The 14,826-nt window shown below is 46.6% G+C and overlaps 9 non-coding genes and 4 pseudogenes across 9 annotated transcripts; all 13 read right to left on the minus strand.

Annotated features, from left to right (window-relative positions):
* Positions 1–504: 504 nt before the first annotated feature.
* LOC141208288 (U2 spliceosomal RNA) lies at positions 505–695 on the minus strand. The gene has a single exon (XR_012278521.1). It is a non-coding gene; the product is annotated as a U2 spliceosomal RNA (small nuclear RNA).
* A 1,121-nt stretch (positions 696–1,816) lies between these two features.
* Positions 1,817–2,007, minus strand: LOC141208316 (U2 spliceosomal RNA). The gene has a single exon (XR_012278549.1). It is a non-coding gene; the product is annotated as a U2 spliceosomal RNA (small nuclear RNA).
* A 1,119-nt stretch (positions 2,008–3,126) lies between these two features.
* LOC141210666 (U2 spliceosomal RNA) lies at positions 3,127–3,308 on the minus strand. The gene has a single exon (XR_012280804.1). It is a non-coding gene; the product is annotated as a U2 spliceosomal RNA (small nuclear RNA).
* Positions 3,309–4,102: 794 nt separating this feature from the next.
* Positions 4,103–4,194, minus strand: LOC141210846 (U2 spliceosomal RNA; annotated as a pseudogene).
* Positions 4,195–5,314: 1,120 nt separating this feature from the next.
* LOC141210667 (U2 spliceosomal RNA) lies at positions 5,315–5,496 on the minus strand. Its single transcript, XR_012280805.1, has one exon. It is a non-coding gene; the product is annotated as a U2 spliceosomal RNA (small nuclear RNA).
* A 794-nt stretch (positions 5,497–6,290) lies between these two features.
* LOC141210847 (U2 spliceosomal RNA) lies at positions 6,291–6,382 on the minus strand (annotated as a pseudogene).
* A 1,119-nt stretch (positions 6,383–7,501) lies between these two features.
* Positions 7,502–7,692, minus strand: LOC141208289 (U2 spliceosomal RNA). Its single transcript, XR_012278522.1, has one exon. It is a non-coding gene; the product is annotated as a U2 spliceosomal RNA (small nuclear RNA).
* Positions 7,693–8,815: 1,123 nt separating this feature from the next.
* On the minus strand, positions 8,816–8,997 carry LOC141210664 (U2 spliceosomal RNA). The gene has a single exon (XR_012280802.1). It is a non-coding gene; the product is annotated as a U2 spliceosomal RNA (small nuclear RNA).
* A 794-nt stretch (positions 8,998–9,791) lies between these two features.
* LOC141210848 (U2 spliceosomal RNA) lies at positions 9,792–9,883 on the minus strand (annotated as a pseudogene).
* Positions 9,884–11,002: 1,119 nt separating this feature from the next.
* On the minus strand, positions 11,003–11,193 carry LOC141210336 (U2 spliceosomal RNA). Its single transcript, XR_012280508.1, has one exon. It is a non-coding gene; the product is annotated as a U2 spliceosomal RNA (small nuclear RNA).
* A 1,120-nt stretch (positions 11,194–12,313) lies between these two features.
* LOC141210668 (U2 spliceosomal RNA) lies at positions 12,314–12,495 on the minus strand. The gene has a single exon (XR_012280806.1). It is a non-coding gene; the product is annotated as a U2 spliceosomal RNA (small nuclear RNA).
* A 794-nt stretch (positions 12,496–13,289) lies between these two features.
* Positions 13,290–13,381, minus strand: LOC141210849 (U2 spliceosomal RNA; annotated as a pseudogene).
* Positions 13,382–14,499: 1,118 nt separating this feature from the next.
* On the minus strand, positions 14,500–14,690 carry LOC141208290 (U2 spliceosomal RNA). The gene has a single exon (XR_012278523.1). It is a non-coding gene; the product is annotated as a U2 spliceosomal RNA (small nuclear RNA).
* Between the last annotated feature and the right edge of the window lie 136 nt (positions 14,691–14,826).

Genomic DNA, 14,826 nt, shown 5'->3' on the forward strand with positions numbered 1-14,826 from the left:
GGAGACAACGTTTCAGAAAAGGCATTGTAGCAAACCAAAAAAGAAATTTTAAGCGCAGCAGAGTAACCAGCTCACATACCTGTTAGCTCAGGTGAGTTTAAAAGGCTGCTGTTGATAACAAGGGCATTTGCTAAATAGATGGTGTGTGTGCAACAATATACTGAAAGGTCAATTATATTGTGCAGCTTATCTCACCACCTGTAGTTATTTAGGTGAAAGCTCCAAAATGCTTGCCTAATATGTCTGTTTATCCAAAAGGAAGTATAGAGGGAGAGCTAGATAGATAGCATTGCATTACATTACATTACATGGCAATGCAATGCACAGTTGCTGAAGTTGAACCAAAATGAGCTTGTCATCTGGCTTCTGGAACTTTTAACATGAAAAATCCAATGAGGAGAAGAAAAGCAAAGCCAAACAGTCCATCCCAAAATCCGACAAACAAGCAAAATGAACAAAAAGCATTGAATTCAATTCTTTCTGATTTTAGAGACTGCATTAAAGAAGGGGTGCACCGGTCCTGGAGATACTGCAATACCAGGTCAATGCGTGGAGTGGACAGAGCAAGCTCTTTTTCCATCTCCCTGTTCTAAAAATCCATTTAATATATGGTCCCCAGATAGGGGACGTATCAGATATTAAACTGATAAGAACAGATACTACACTTGATCTTAGCCAAAAGGCCGAGAAGCGATAACCAGAATTGGTTTCCGACTACGGTGCCACCCAAGGATTCTGAAAAGTCCATTTGTGGAGATGGCCACCTGGACTCCCGTTAAGAAGACATGCTGTCAACCTCTAGATCCCTCACATGCCTGCAATTTTCGGCTTGCTGCTGCTGCAATCCACGCGTTTTAGATCTGCATAACTCCACCTCTTTTAGCACAGTACCCTCAACCCCCGGCTGTTCCCACCCGCCTCAACACCGTTGGAAAGGAGGAGAACCAATTAAGGCGGGGGGGGGGGTGGAACGAGCAGCTGTCTACCCTTAGCAGGAGGGTTGCTGATTAATTACCTCTCCTGCTGCTGCTGCTGCTGGCTGTCCAGCAGCAGACTGAAGGTGGCTGCTGCTGTGCGCAGGTATATAAAGGCTCAGAGCCTATTATGACATGCGCAGCCAGCGTTCCATTGCCACATTCCGTCTACTGCAGGCGGGATACCTGGATGGCTGAATGTCACTGAGAAGCTCACAGAGACCGCCATAAGCAACAGTTTAAAAGAATGCCACAGACTAATCAACCAAACTTTTTGGGTTGGTTTCTCTTTTATAGTCTGCAGGCATTAAATGAAAGAAGTCAGTGTTCCAGCAGAGGGAGACAACGTTTCAGAAAAGGCATTGTAGCAAACCAAAAAAGAAATTTTAAGCGCAGCAGAGTAACCAGCTCACATACCTGTTAGCTCAGGTGAGTTTAAAAGGCTGCTGTTGATAACAAGGGCATTTGCTAAATAGATGGTGTGTGTGCAACAATATACTGAAAGGTCAATTATATTGTGCAGCTTATCTCACCACCTGTAGTTATTTAGGTGAAAGCTCCAAAATGCTTGCCTAATATGTCTGTTTATCCAAAAGGAAGTATAGAGGGAGAGCTAGATAGATAGCATTGCATTACATTACATTACATGGCAATGCAATGCACAGTTGCTGAAGTTGAACCAAAATGAGCTTGTCATCTGGCTTCTGCAACTTTTAACATGAAAAATCCAATGAGGAGAAGAAAAGCAAAGCCAAAGAGTCCATCCCAAAATCCGACAAACAAGCAAAATGAACAAAAAGCATTGAATTCAATTCTTTCTGATTTTAGAAACTGCATTAAAGAAGGGGTGCACCGGTCCTGGAGATACTGCAATACCAGGTCAATGCGTGGAGTGGACAGAGCAAGCTCTTTATCCATCTCCCTGTTCTAAAAATCCATTTAATATATGGTCCCCAGATAGGGGACGTATCAGATATTAAACTGATAAGAACAGATACTACACTTGATCTTAGCCAAAAGGCCGAGAAGCGATAACCAGAATTGGTTTCCGACTACGGTGCCACCCAAGGATTCTGAAAAGTCCATTTGTGGAGATGGCCACCTGGACTCCCGTTAAGAAGACATGCTGTCAACCTCTAGATCCCTCACATGCCTGCACTTTTCGGCTTGCTGCTGCTGCAATCCACGCGTTTTAGATCTGCATAACTCCACCTCTTTTAGCACAGTACCCTCAACCCCCGGCTGTTCCCACCCGCCTCAACACCGTTGGAAGGGAGGAGAACCAATTAAGGCGGGGGGGGGTGGAACGAGCAGCTGTCTACCCTTAGCAGGAGGGTTGCTGATTAATTACCTCTCCTGCTGCTGCTGCTGCTGGCTGTCCAGCAGCAGACTGAAGGTGGCTGCTGCTGTGCGCAGGTATATAAAGGCTCAGAGCCTATTATGACACGCGCAGCCAGCGTTCCATTGCCACATTCCGTCTACTGCAGGCGGGATACCTGGATGGCTGAATGTCACTGAGAAGCTCACAGAGACCGCCATAAGCAACAGTTTAAAAGAATGCCACAGACTAATCAACCAAACTTTTTGGGTTGGTTTCTCTTTTATAGTCTGCAGGCATTAAATGAAAGAAGTCAGTGTTCCAGCAGAGGGAGACAACGTTTCAGAAAAGGCATTGTAGCAAACCAAAAAAGAAATTTTAAGCGTAGCAGAGTAACCAGCTCACATACCTGTTAGCTCAGGTGAGTTTAAAAGGCTGCTGTTGATAACAAGGGCATTTGCTAAATAGATGGTGTGTGTGCAACAATATACTGAAAGGTCAATTATATTGTGCAGCTTATCTCACCACCTGTAGTTATTTAGGTGAAAGCTCCAAAATGCTTGCCTAATATGTCTGTTTATCCAAAAGGAAGTATAGAGGGAGAGCTAGATAGATAGCATTGCATTACATTACATTACATGGCAATGCAATGCACAGTTGCTGAAGTTGAACCAAAATGAGCTTGTCATCTGGCTTCTGCAACTTTTAACATGAAAAATCCAATGAGGAGAAGAAAAGCAAAGCCAAAGAGTCCATCCCAAAATCCGACAAACAAGCAAAATGAACAAAAAGCATTGAATTCAATTCTTTCTGATTTTAGAAACTGCATTAAAGAAGGGGTGCACCGGTCCTGGAGATACTGCAATACCAGGTCAATGCGTGGAGTGGACAGAGCAAGCTCTTTTTCCATCTCCCTGTTCTAAAAATCCATTTAATATATGGTCCCCAGATAGGGGACGTATCAGATATTAAACTGATAAGAACAGATTTTTTTTTTTTTTTTTCGAAAGCCCGAATTCGTGTACAAAACCCGAGTGCGCTTAAAAAAGTGACAAGTGCCACAAAAAAAGTGCACTAGGATGCTGGTCTTCTTGAAACCCTCTCCAAAAGGAGAAGGGTCCCCCAAACCATTCCCCGTCCCTCCGAGCCAAAAGGCCACAGCGAGGAACAGGGACAAAAAGCCACCTCCAGCCAAAGCCAGAGGCGACCCAATCTTACCCCCAGCACCTGCCCGAGTTCTCACCCGAGCAAGGCACTGGGAGCCAAAGACTGTGCTCCCCTCCCGGAAGAGGGGAGCCAACAACGCTCTCCTCCCAAAAGAGGAGAGCCAGGGGGGTTCAGGGGGGAGCGGAACCTGATGGCCACACACTCCCCCCCTAGACCTGCCAAGAGAGGAACCCGTAAGGGAACCGCATCCCGACAAAATCCTAGTAGGACGTGACACACATGAATAAGTGGACACACAGTGACAAAGAAATTAAATAAATAGTGAAGGTTTCACAGTATAATACTGCCCGGACCTTCGACCGGGAATTGAAAAATTCCCCATCCTAAGGCCAGAAGGCCCGGAATAAGGGTGTGTGCGAAGAAAGAAAATTTGAAGTGCTTGTGCAAATGTGCCATAAGCTCAAGTGGGGTTCCCAATCCCAGTGAGTTAAGGCACCCCAGGGTCACCACTCCTGGGGCACTTCACACTTCGGGCTTTCGATCTTCCCCGGCCCAATGGCGTCGATCCTGGGGGGCCATGCTTTCCACCAGATGACTATATTAGCCACCTGGCGTACTAACAAGCGCCTAAACCCCAGTGTGCATAATGTATCAATCTACTAGGGCGGCCAACATCCAAAACCGCCTTTTCGAAAGATACTACACTTGATCTTAGCCAAAAGGCCGAGAAGCAATAACCAGAATTGGTTTCCGACTACGGTGCCACCCAAGGATTCTGAAAAGTCCATTTGTGGAGATGGCCACCTGGACTCCCGTTAAGAAGACATGCTGTCAACCTCTAGATCCCTCACATGCCTGCACTTTTCGGCTTGCTGCTGCTGCAATCCACGCGTTTTAGATCTGCATAACTCCACCTCTTTTAGCACAGTACCCTCAACCCCCGGCTGTTCCCACCCGCCTCAACACCGTTGGAAGGGAGGAGAACCAATTAAGGCGGGGGGGGGGTGGAACGAGCAGCTGTCTACCCTTAGCAGGAGGGTTGCTGATTAATTACCTCTCCTGCTGCTGCTGCTGCTGGCTGTCCAGCAGCAGACTGAAGGTGGCTGCTGCTGTGCGCAGGTATATAAAGGCTCAGAGCCTATTATGACACGCGCAGCCAGCGTTCCATTGCCACATTCCGTCTACTGCAGGCGGGATACCTGGATGGCTGAATGTCACTGAGAAGCTCACAGAGACCGCCATAAGCAACAGTTTAAAAGAATGCCACAGACTAATCAACCAAACTTTTTGGGTTGGTTTCTCTTTTATAGTCTGCAGGCATTAAATGAAAGAAGTCAGTGTTCCAGCAGAGGGAGACAACGTTTCAGAAAAGGCATTGTAGCAAACCAAAAAAGAAATTTTAAGCGCAGCAGAGTAACCGGCTCACATACCTGTTAGCTCAGGTGAGTTTAAAAGGCTGCTGTTGATAACAAGGGCATTTGCTAAATAGATGGTGTGTGTGCAACAATATACTGAAAGGTCAATTATATTGTGCAGCTTATCTCACCACCTGTAGTTATTTAGGTGAAAGCTCCAAAATGCTTGCCTAATATGTCTGTTTATCCAAAAGGAAGTATAGAGGGAGAGCTAGATAGATAGCATTGCATTACATTACATTACATGGCAATGCAATGCACAGTTGCTGAAGTTGAACCAAAATGAGCTTGTCATCTGGCTTCTGCAACTTTTAACATGAAAAATCCAATGAGGAGAAGAAAAGCAAAGCCAAAGAGTCCATCCCAAAATCCGACAAACAAGCAAAATGAGCAAAAAGCATTGAATTCAATTCTTTCTGATTTTAGAAACTGCATTAAAGAAGGGGTGCACCGGTCCTGGAGATACTGCAATACCAGGTCAATGCGTGGAGTGGACAGAGCAAGCTCTTTTTCCATCTCCCTGTTCTAAAAATCCATTTAATATATGGTCCCCAGATAGGGGACGTATCAGATATTAAACTGATAAGAACAGATTTTTTTTTTTTTTTTTCGAAAGCCCGAATTCGTGTACAAAACCCGAGTGCGCTTAAAAAAGTGACAAGTGCCACAAAAAAAGTGCACTAGGATGCTGGTCTTCTTGAAACCCTCTCCAAAAGGAGAAGGGTCCCCCAAACCATTCCCCGTCCCTCCGAGCCAAAAGGCCACAGCGAGGAACAGGGACAAAAAGCCACCTCCAGCTGAAGCCAGAGGCGACCCAATCTTACCCCCAGCACCTGCCCGAGTTCTCACCCGAGCAAGGCACTGGGAGCCAAAGACTGTGCTCCCCTCCCGGAAGAGGGGAGCCAACAACGCTCTCCTCCCAAAAGAGGAGAGCCAGGGGGGTTCAGGGGGGAGCGGAACCTGATGGCCACACACTCCCCCCCTAGACCTGCCAAGAGAGGAACCCGTAAGGGAACCGCATCCCGACAAAATCCTAGTAGGACGTGACACACATGAATAAGTGGACACACAGTGACAAAGAAATTAAATAAATAGTGAAGGTTTCACAGTATAATACTGCCCGGACCTTCGACCGGGAATTGAAAAATTCCCCATCCTAAGGCCAGAAGGCCCGGAATAAGGGTGTGTGCGAAGAAAGAAAATTTGAAGTGCTTGTGCAAATGTGCCATAAGCTCAAGTGGGGTTCCCAATCCCAGTGAGTTAAGGCACCCCAGGGTCACCACTCCTGGGGCACTTCACACTTCGGGCTTTCGATCTTCCCCGGCCCAATGGCGTCGATCCTGGGGGGCCATGCTTTCCACCAGATGACTATATTAGCCACCTGGCGTACTAACAAGCGCCTAAACCCCAGTGTGCATAATGTATCAATCTACTAGGGCGGCCAACATCCAAAACCGCCTTTTCGAAAGATACTACACTTGATCTTAGCCAAAAGGCCGAGAAGCAATAACCAGAATTGGTTTCCGACTACGGTGCCACCCAAGGATTCTGAAAAGTCCATTTGTGGAGATGGCCACCTGGACTCCCGTTAAGAAGACATGCTGTCAACCTCTAGATCCCTCACATGCCTGCACTTTTCGGCTTGCTGCTGCTGCAATCCACGCGTTTTAGATCTGCATAACTCCACCTCTTTTAGCACAGTACCCTCAACCCCCGGCTGTTCCCACCCGCCTCAACACCGTTGGAAGGGAGGAGAACCAATTAAGGCGGGGGGGGGTGGAACGAGCAGCTGTCTACCCTTAGCAGGAGGGTTGCTGATTAATTACCTCTCCTGCTGCTGCTGCTGCTGGCTGTCCAGCAGCAGACTGAAGGTGGCTGCTGCTGTGCGCAGGTATATAAAGGCTCAGAGCCTATTATGACACGCGCAGCCAGCGTTCCATTGCCACATTCCGTCTACTGCAGGCGGGATACCTGGATGGCTGAATGTCACTGAGAAGCTCACAGAGACCGCCATAAGCAACAGTTTAAAAGAATGCCACAGACTAATCAACCAAACTTTTTGGGTTGGTTTCTCTTTTATAGTCTGCAGGCATTAAATGAAAGAAGTCAGTGTTCCAGCAGAGGGAGACAACGTTTCAGAAAAGGCATTGTAGCAAACCAAAAAAGAAATTTTAAGCGCAGCAGAGTAACCAGCTCACATACCTGTTAGCTCAGGTGAGTTTAAAAGGCTGCTGTTGATAACAAGGGCATTTGCTAAATAGATGGTGTGTGTGCAACAATATACTGAAAGGTCAATTATATTGTGCAGCTTATCTCACCACCTGTAGTTATTTAGGTGAAAGCTCCAAAATGCTTGCCTAATATGTCTGTTTATCCAAAAGGAAGTATAGAGGGAGAGCTAGATAGATAGCATTGCATTACATTACATTACATGGCAATGCAATGCACAGTTGCTGAAGTTGAACCAAAATGAGCTTGTCATCTGGCTTCTGCAACTTTTAACATGAAAAATCCAATGAGGAGAAGAAAAGCAAAGCTAAAGAGTCCATCCCAAAATCCGACAAACAAGCAAAATGAACAAAAAGCATTGAATTCAATTCTTTCTGATTTTAGAAACTGCATTAAAGAAGGGGTGCACCGGTCCTGGAGATACTGCAATACCAGGTCAATGCGTGGAGTGGACAGAGCAAGCTCTTTTTCCATCTCCCTGTTCTAAAAATCCATTTAATATATGGTCCCCAGATAGGGGACGTATCAGATATTAAACTGATAAGAACAGATACTACACTTGATCTTAGCCAAAAGGCCGAGAAGCGATAACCAGAATTGGTTTCCGACTACGGTGCCACCCAAGGATTCTGAAAAGTCCATTTGTGGAGATGGCCACCTGGACTCCCGTTAAGAAGACATGCTGTCAACCTCTAGATCCCTCACATGCCTGCACTTTTCGGCTTGCTGCTGCTGCAATCCACGCGTTTTAGATCTGCATAACTCCACCTCTTTTAGCACAGTACCCTCAACCCCCGGCTGTTCCCACCCGCCTCAACACCGTTGGAAGGGAGGAGAACCAATTAAGGCGGGGGGGGGGGGGTGGAACGAGCAGCTGTCTACCCTTAGCAGGAGGGTTGCTGATTAATTACCTCTCCTGCTGCTGCTGCTGCTGGCTGTCCAGCAGCAGACTGAAGGTGGCTGCTGCTGTGCGCAGGTATATAAAGGCTCAGAGCCTATTATGACACGTGCAGCCAGCGTTCCATTGCCACATTCCGTCTACTGCAGGCGGGATACCTGGATGGCTGAATGTCACTGAGAAGCTCACAGAGACCGCCATAAGCAACAGTTTAAAAGAATGCCACAGACTAATCAACCAAACTTTTTGGGTTGGTTTCTCTTTTATAGTCTGCAGGCATTAAATGAAAGAAGTCAGTGTTCCAGCAGAGGGAGACAACGTTTCAGAAAAGGCATTGTAGCAAACCAAAAAAGAAATTTTAAGCGCAGCAGAGTAACCAGCTCACATACCTGTTAGCTCAGGTGAGTTTAAAAGGCTGCTGTTGATAACAAGGGCATTTGCTAAATAGATGGTGTGTGTGCAACAATATACTGAAAGGTCAATTATATTGTGCAGCTTATCTCACCACCTGTAGTTATTTAGGTGAAAGCTCCAAAATGCTTGCCTAATATGTCTGTTTATCCAAAAGGAAGTATAGAGGGAGAGCTAGATAGATAGCATTGCATTACATTACATTACATGGCAATGCAATGCACAGTTGCTGAAGTTGAACCAAAATGAGCTTGTCATCTGGCTTCTGCAACTTTTAACATGAAAAATCCAATGAGGAGAAGAAAAGCAAAGCCAAAGAGTCCATCCCAAAATCCGACAAACAAGCAAAATGAACAAAAAGCATTGAATTCAATTCTTTCTGATTTTAGAAACTGCATTAAAGAAGGGGTGCACCGGTCCTGGAGATACTGCAATACCAGGTCAATGCGTGGAGTGGACAGAGCAAGCTCTTTTTCCATCTCCCTGTTCTAAAAATCAATTTAATATATGGTCCCCAGATAGGGGACTTATCAGATATTAAACTGATAAGAACAGATTTTTTTTTTTTTTTTTCGAAAGCCCGAATTCGTGTACAAAACCCGAGTGCGCTTAAAAAAGTGACAAGTGCCACAAAAAAAGTGCACTAGGATGCTGGTCTTCTTGAAACCCTCTCCAAAAGGAGAAGGGTCCCCCAAACCATTCCCCGTCCCTCCGAGCCAAAAGGCCACAGCGAGGAACAGGGACAAAAAGCCACCTCCAGCCGAAGCCAGAGGCGACCCAATCTTACCCCCAGCACCTGCCCGAGTTCTCACCCGAGCAAGGCACTGGGAGCCAAAGACTGTGCTCCCCTCCCGGAAGAGGGGAGCCAACAACGCTCTCCTCCCAAAAGAGGAGAGCCAGGGGGGTTCAGGGGGGAGCGGAACCTGATGGCCACACACTCCCCCCCTAGACCTGCCAAGAGAGGAACCCGTAAGGGAACCGCATCCCGACAAAATCCTAGTAGGACGTGACACACATGAATAAGTGGACACACAGTGACAAAGAAATTAAATAAATAGTGAAGGTTTCACAGTATAATACTGCCCGGACCTTCGACCGGGAATTGAAAAATTCCCCATCCTAAGGCCAGAAGGCCCGGAATAAGGGTGTGTGCGAAGAAAGAAAATTTGAAGTGCTTGTGCAAATGTGCCATAAGCTCAAGTGGGGTTCCCAATCCCAGTGAGTTAAGGCACCCCAGGGTCACCACTCCTGGGGCACTTCACACTTCGGGCTTTCGATCTTCCCCGGCCCAATGGCGTCGATCCTGGGGGGCCATGCTTTCCACCAGATGACTATATTAGCCACCTGGCGTACTAACAAGCGCCTAAACCCCAGTGTGCATAATGTATCAATCTACTAGGGCGGCCAACATCCAAAACCGCCTTTTCGAAAGATACTACACTTGATCTTAGCCAAAAGGCCGAGAAGCAATAACCAGAATTGGTTTCCGACTACGGTGCCACCCAAGGATTCTGAAAAGTCCATTTGTGGAGATGGCCACCTGGACTCCCGTTAAGAAGACATGCTGTCAACCTCTAGATCCCTCACATGCCTGCACTTTTCGGCTTGCTGCTGCTGCAATCCACGCGTTTTAGATCTGCATAACTCCACCTCTTTTAGCACAGTACCCTCAACCCCCGGCTGTTCCCACCCGCCTCAACACCGTTGGAAGGGAGGAGAACCAATTAAGGCGGGGGGGGGTGGAACGAGCAGCTGTCTACCCTTAGCAGGAGGGTTGCTGATTAATTACCTCTCCTGCTGCTGCTGCTGGTGGCTGTCCAGCAGCAGACTGAAGGTGGCTGCTGCTGTGCGCAGGTATATAAAGGCTCAGAGCCTATTATGACACGCGCAGCCAGCGTTCCATTGCCACATTCCGTCTACTGCAGGCGGGATACCTGGATGGCTGAATGTCACTGAGAAGCTCACAGAGACCGCCATAAGCAACAGTTTAAAAGAATGCCACAGACTAATCAACCAAACTTTTTGGGTTGGTTTCTCTTTTATAGTCTGCAGGCATTAAATGAAAGAAGTCAGTGTTCCAGCAGAGGGAGACAACGTTTCAGAAAAGGCATTGTAGCAAACCAAAAAAGAAATTTTAAGCGCAGCAGAGTAACCAGCTCACATACCTGTTAGCTCAGGTGAGTTTAAAAGGCTGCTGTTGATAACAAGGGCATTTGTTAAATAGATGGTGTGTGTGCAACAATATACTGAAAGGTCAATTATATTGTGCAGCTTATCTCACCACCTGTAGTTATTTAGGTGAAAGCTCCAAAATGCTTGCCTAATATGTCTGTTTATCCAAAAGGAAGTATAGAGGGAGAGCTAGATAGATAGCATTGCATTACATTACATTACATGGCAATGCAATGCACAGTTGCTGAAGTTGAACCAAAATGAGCTTGTCATCTGGCTTCTGCAACTTTTAACATGAAAAATCCAATGAGGAGAAGAAAAGCAAAGCCAAAGAGTCCATCCCAAAATCCGACAAACAAGCAAAATGAACAAAAAGCATTGAATTCAATTCTTTCTGATTTTAGAAACTGCATTAAAGAAGGGGTGCACCGGTCCTGGAGATACTGCAATACCAGGTCAATGCGTGGAGTGGACAGAGCAAGCTCTTTTTCCATCTCCCTGTTCTAAAAATCCATTTAATATATGGTCCACAGATAGGGGACGTATCAGATATTAAACTGATAAGAACAGATACTACACTTGATCTTAGCCAAAAGGCCGAGAAGCGATAACCAGAATTGGTTTCCGACTACGGTGCCACCCAAGGATTCTGAAAAGTCCATTTGTGGAGATGGCCACCTGGACTCCCGTTAAGAAGACATGCTGTCAACCTCTAGATCCCTCACATGCCTGCACTTTTCGGCTTGCTGCTGCTGCAATCCACGCGTTTTAGATCTGCATAACTCCACCTCTTTTAGCACAGTACCCTCAACCCCCGGCTGTTCCCACCCGCCTCAACACCGTTGGAAGGGAGGAGAACCAATTAAGGCGGGGGGGGGGTGGAACGAGCAGCTGTCTACCCTTAGCAGGAGGGTTGCTGATTAATTACCTCTCCTGCTGCTGCTGCTGCTGGCTGTCCAGCAGCAGACTGAAGGTGGCTGCTGCTGTGCGCAGGTATATAAAGGCTCAGAGCCTATTATGACACGCGCAGCCAGCGTTCCATTGCCACATTCCGTCTACTGCAGGCGGGATACCTGGATGGCTGAATGTCACTGAGAAGCTCACAGAGACCGCCATAAGCAACAGTTTAAAAGAATGCCACAGACTAATCAACCAAACTTTTTGGGTTGGTTTCTCTTTTATAGTCTGCAGGCATTAAATGAAAGAAGTCAGTGTTCCAGCAGAGGGAGACAACGTTTCAGAAAAGGCATTGTAGCAAACCAAAAAAGAAATTTTAAGCGCAGCAGAGTAACCGGCTCACATACCTGTTAGCTCAGGTGAGTTTAAAAGGCTGCTGTTGATAACAAGGGCATTTGCTAAATAGATGGTGTGTGTGCAACAATATACTGAAAGGTCAATTATATTGTGCAGCTTATCTCACCACCTGTAGTTATTTAGGTGAAAGCTCCAAAATGCTTGCCTAATATGTCTGTTTATCCAAAAGGAAGTATAGAGGGAGAGCTAGATAGATAGCATTGCATTACATTACATTACATGGCAATGCAATGCACAGTTGCTGAAGTTGAACCAAAATGAGCTTGTCATCTGGCTTCTGCAACTTTTAACATGAAAAATCCAATGAGGAGAAGAAAAGCAAAGCCAAAGAGTCCATCCCAAAATCCGACAAACAAGCAAAATGAGCAAAAAGCATTGAATTCAATTCTTTCTGATTTTAGAAACTGCATTAAAGAAGGGGTGCACCGGTCCTGGAGATACTGCAATACCAGGTCAATGCGTGGAGTGGACAGAGCAAGCTCTTTTTCCATCTCCCTGTTCTAAAAATCCATTTAATATATGGTCCCCAGATAGGGGACGTATCAGATATTAAACTGATAAGAACAGATTTTTTTTTTTTTTTTTCGAAAGCCCGAATTCGTGTACAAAACCCGAGTGCGCTTAAAAAAGTGACAAGTGCCACAAAAAAAGTGCACTAGGATGCTGGTCTTCTTGAAACCCTCTCCAAAAGGAGAAGGGTCCCCCAAACCATTCCCCGTCCCTCCGAGCCAAAAGGCCACAGCGAGGAACAGGGACAAAAAGCCACCTCCAGCCGAAGCCAGAGGCGACCCAATCTTACCCCCATCACCTGCCCGAGTTCTCACCCGAGCAAGGCACTGGGAGCCAAAGACTGTGCTCCCCTCCCGGAAGAGGGGAGCCAACAACGCTCTCCTCCCAAAAGAGGAGAGCCAGGGGGGTTCAGGGGGGAGCGGAACCTGATGGCCACACACTCCCCCCCTAGACCTGCCAAGAGAGGAACCCGTAAGGGAACCGCATCCCGACAAAATCCTAGTAGGACGTGACACACATGAATAAGTGGACACACAGTGACAAAGAAATTAAATAAATAGTGAAGGTTTCACAGTATAATACTGCCCGGACCTTCGACCGGGAATTGAAAAATTCCCCATCCTAAGGCCAGAAGGCCCGGAATAAGGGTGTGTGCGAAGAAAGAAAATTTGAAGTGCTTGTGCAAATGTGCCATAAGCTCAAGTGGGGTTCCCAATCCCAGTGAGTTAAGGCACCCCAGGGTCACCACTCCTGGGGCATTTCACACTTCGGGCTTTCGATCTTCCCCGGCCCAATGGCGTCGATCCTGGGGGGCCATGCTTTCCACCAGATGACTATATTAGCCACCTGGCGTACTAACAAGCGCCTAAACCCCAGTGTGCATAATGTATCAATCTACTAGGGCGGCCAACATCCAAAACCGCCTTTTCGAAAGATACTACACTTGATCTTAGCCAAAAGGCCGAGAAGCAATAACCAGAATTGGTTTCCGACTACGGTGCCACCCAAGGATTCTGAAAAGTCCATTTGTGGAGATGGCCACCTGGACTCCCGTTAAGAAGACATGCTGTCAACCTCTAGATCCCTCACATGCCTGCACTTTTCGGCTTGCTGCTGCTGCAATCCACGCGTTTTAGATCTGCATAACTCCACCTCTTTTAGCACAGTACCCTCAACCCCCGGCTGTTCCCACCCGCCTCAACACCGTTGGAAGGGAGGAGAACCAATTAAGGCGGGGGGGGTGGAACGAGCAGCTGTCTACCCTTAGCAGGAGGGTTGCTGATTAATTACCTCTCCTGCTGCTGCTGCTGCTGGCTGTCCAGCAGCAGACTGAAGGTGGCTGCTGCTGTGCGCAGGTATATAAAGGCTCAGAGCCTATTATGACACGCGCAGCCAGCGTTCCATTGCCACATTCCGTCTACTGCAGGCGGGATACCTGGATGGCTGAATGTCACTGAGAAGCTCACAGAGACCGCCATAAGCAACAGTTTAAAAGAATGCCACAGACTAATCAACCAAACTTTTTGGGTTGGTTTCTCTTTTATAGTCTGCAGGCATTAAATGAAAGAAGTCAGTGTTCCAGCAGAGGGAGACAACGTTTCAGAAAAGGCATTGTAGCAAACCAAAAAAGAAATTTTAAGCGCAGCAGAGTAACCAGCTCACATACCTGTTAGCTCAGGTGAGTTTAAAAGGCTGCTGTTGATAACAAGGGCATTTGCTAAATAGATGGTGTGTGTGCAACAATATACTGAAAGGTCAATTATATTGTGCAGCTTATCTCACCACCTGTAGTTATTTAGGTGAAAGCTCCAAAATGCTTGCCTAATATGTCTGTTTATCCAAAAGGAAGTATAGAGGGAGAGCTAGATAGATAGCATTGCATTACATTACATTACATGGCAATGCAATGCACAGTTGCTGAAGTTGAACCAAAATGAGCTTGTCATCTGGCTTCTGCAACTTTTAACATGAAAAATCCAATGAGGAGAAGAAAATCAAAGCCAAAGAGTCCATCCCAAAAGCCGACAAACAAGCAAAATGAACAAAAAGCATTGAATTCAATTCTTTCTGATTTTAGAAACTGCATTAAAGAAGGGGTGCACCGGTCCTGGAGATACTGCAATACCAGGTCAATGCGTGGAGTGGACAGAGCAAGCTCTTTTTCCATCTCCCTGTTCTAAAAATCCATTTAATATATGGTCCCCAGATAGGGGACGTATCAGATATTAAACTGATAAGAACAGATACTACACTTGATCTTAGCCAAAAGGCCGAGAAGCGATAACCAGAATTGGTTTCCGACTACGGTGCCACCCAAGGATTCTGAAAAGTCCATTTGTGGAGATGGCCACCTGGACTCCCGTTAAGAAGACATGCTGTCAACCTCTAGATCCCTCACATGCCTGCACTTTTCGGCTT

This window comes from Phyllobates terribilis, unplaced genomic scaffold, assembly GCF_046119375.1.
Source record: "Phyllobates terribilis strain yellow unplaced genomic scaffold, ASM4611937v1 Scaffold_169__1_contigs__length_4117513, whole genome shotgun sequence".
Classification (NCBI taxonomy): Eukaryota; Metazoa; Chordata; class Amphibia; order Anura; family Dendrobatidae; genus Phyllobates; species Phyllobates terribilis.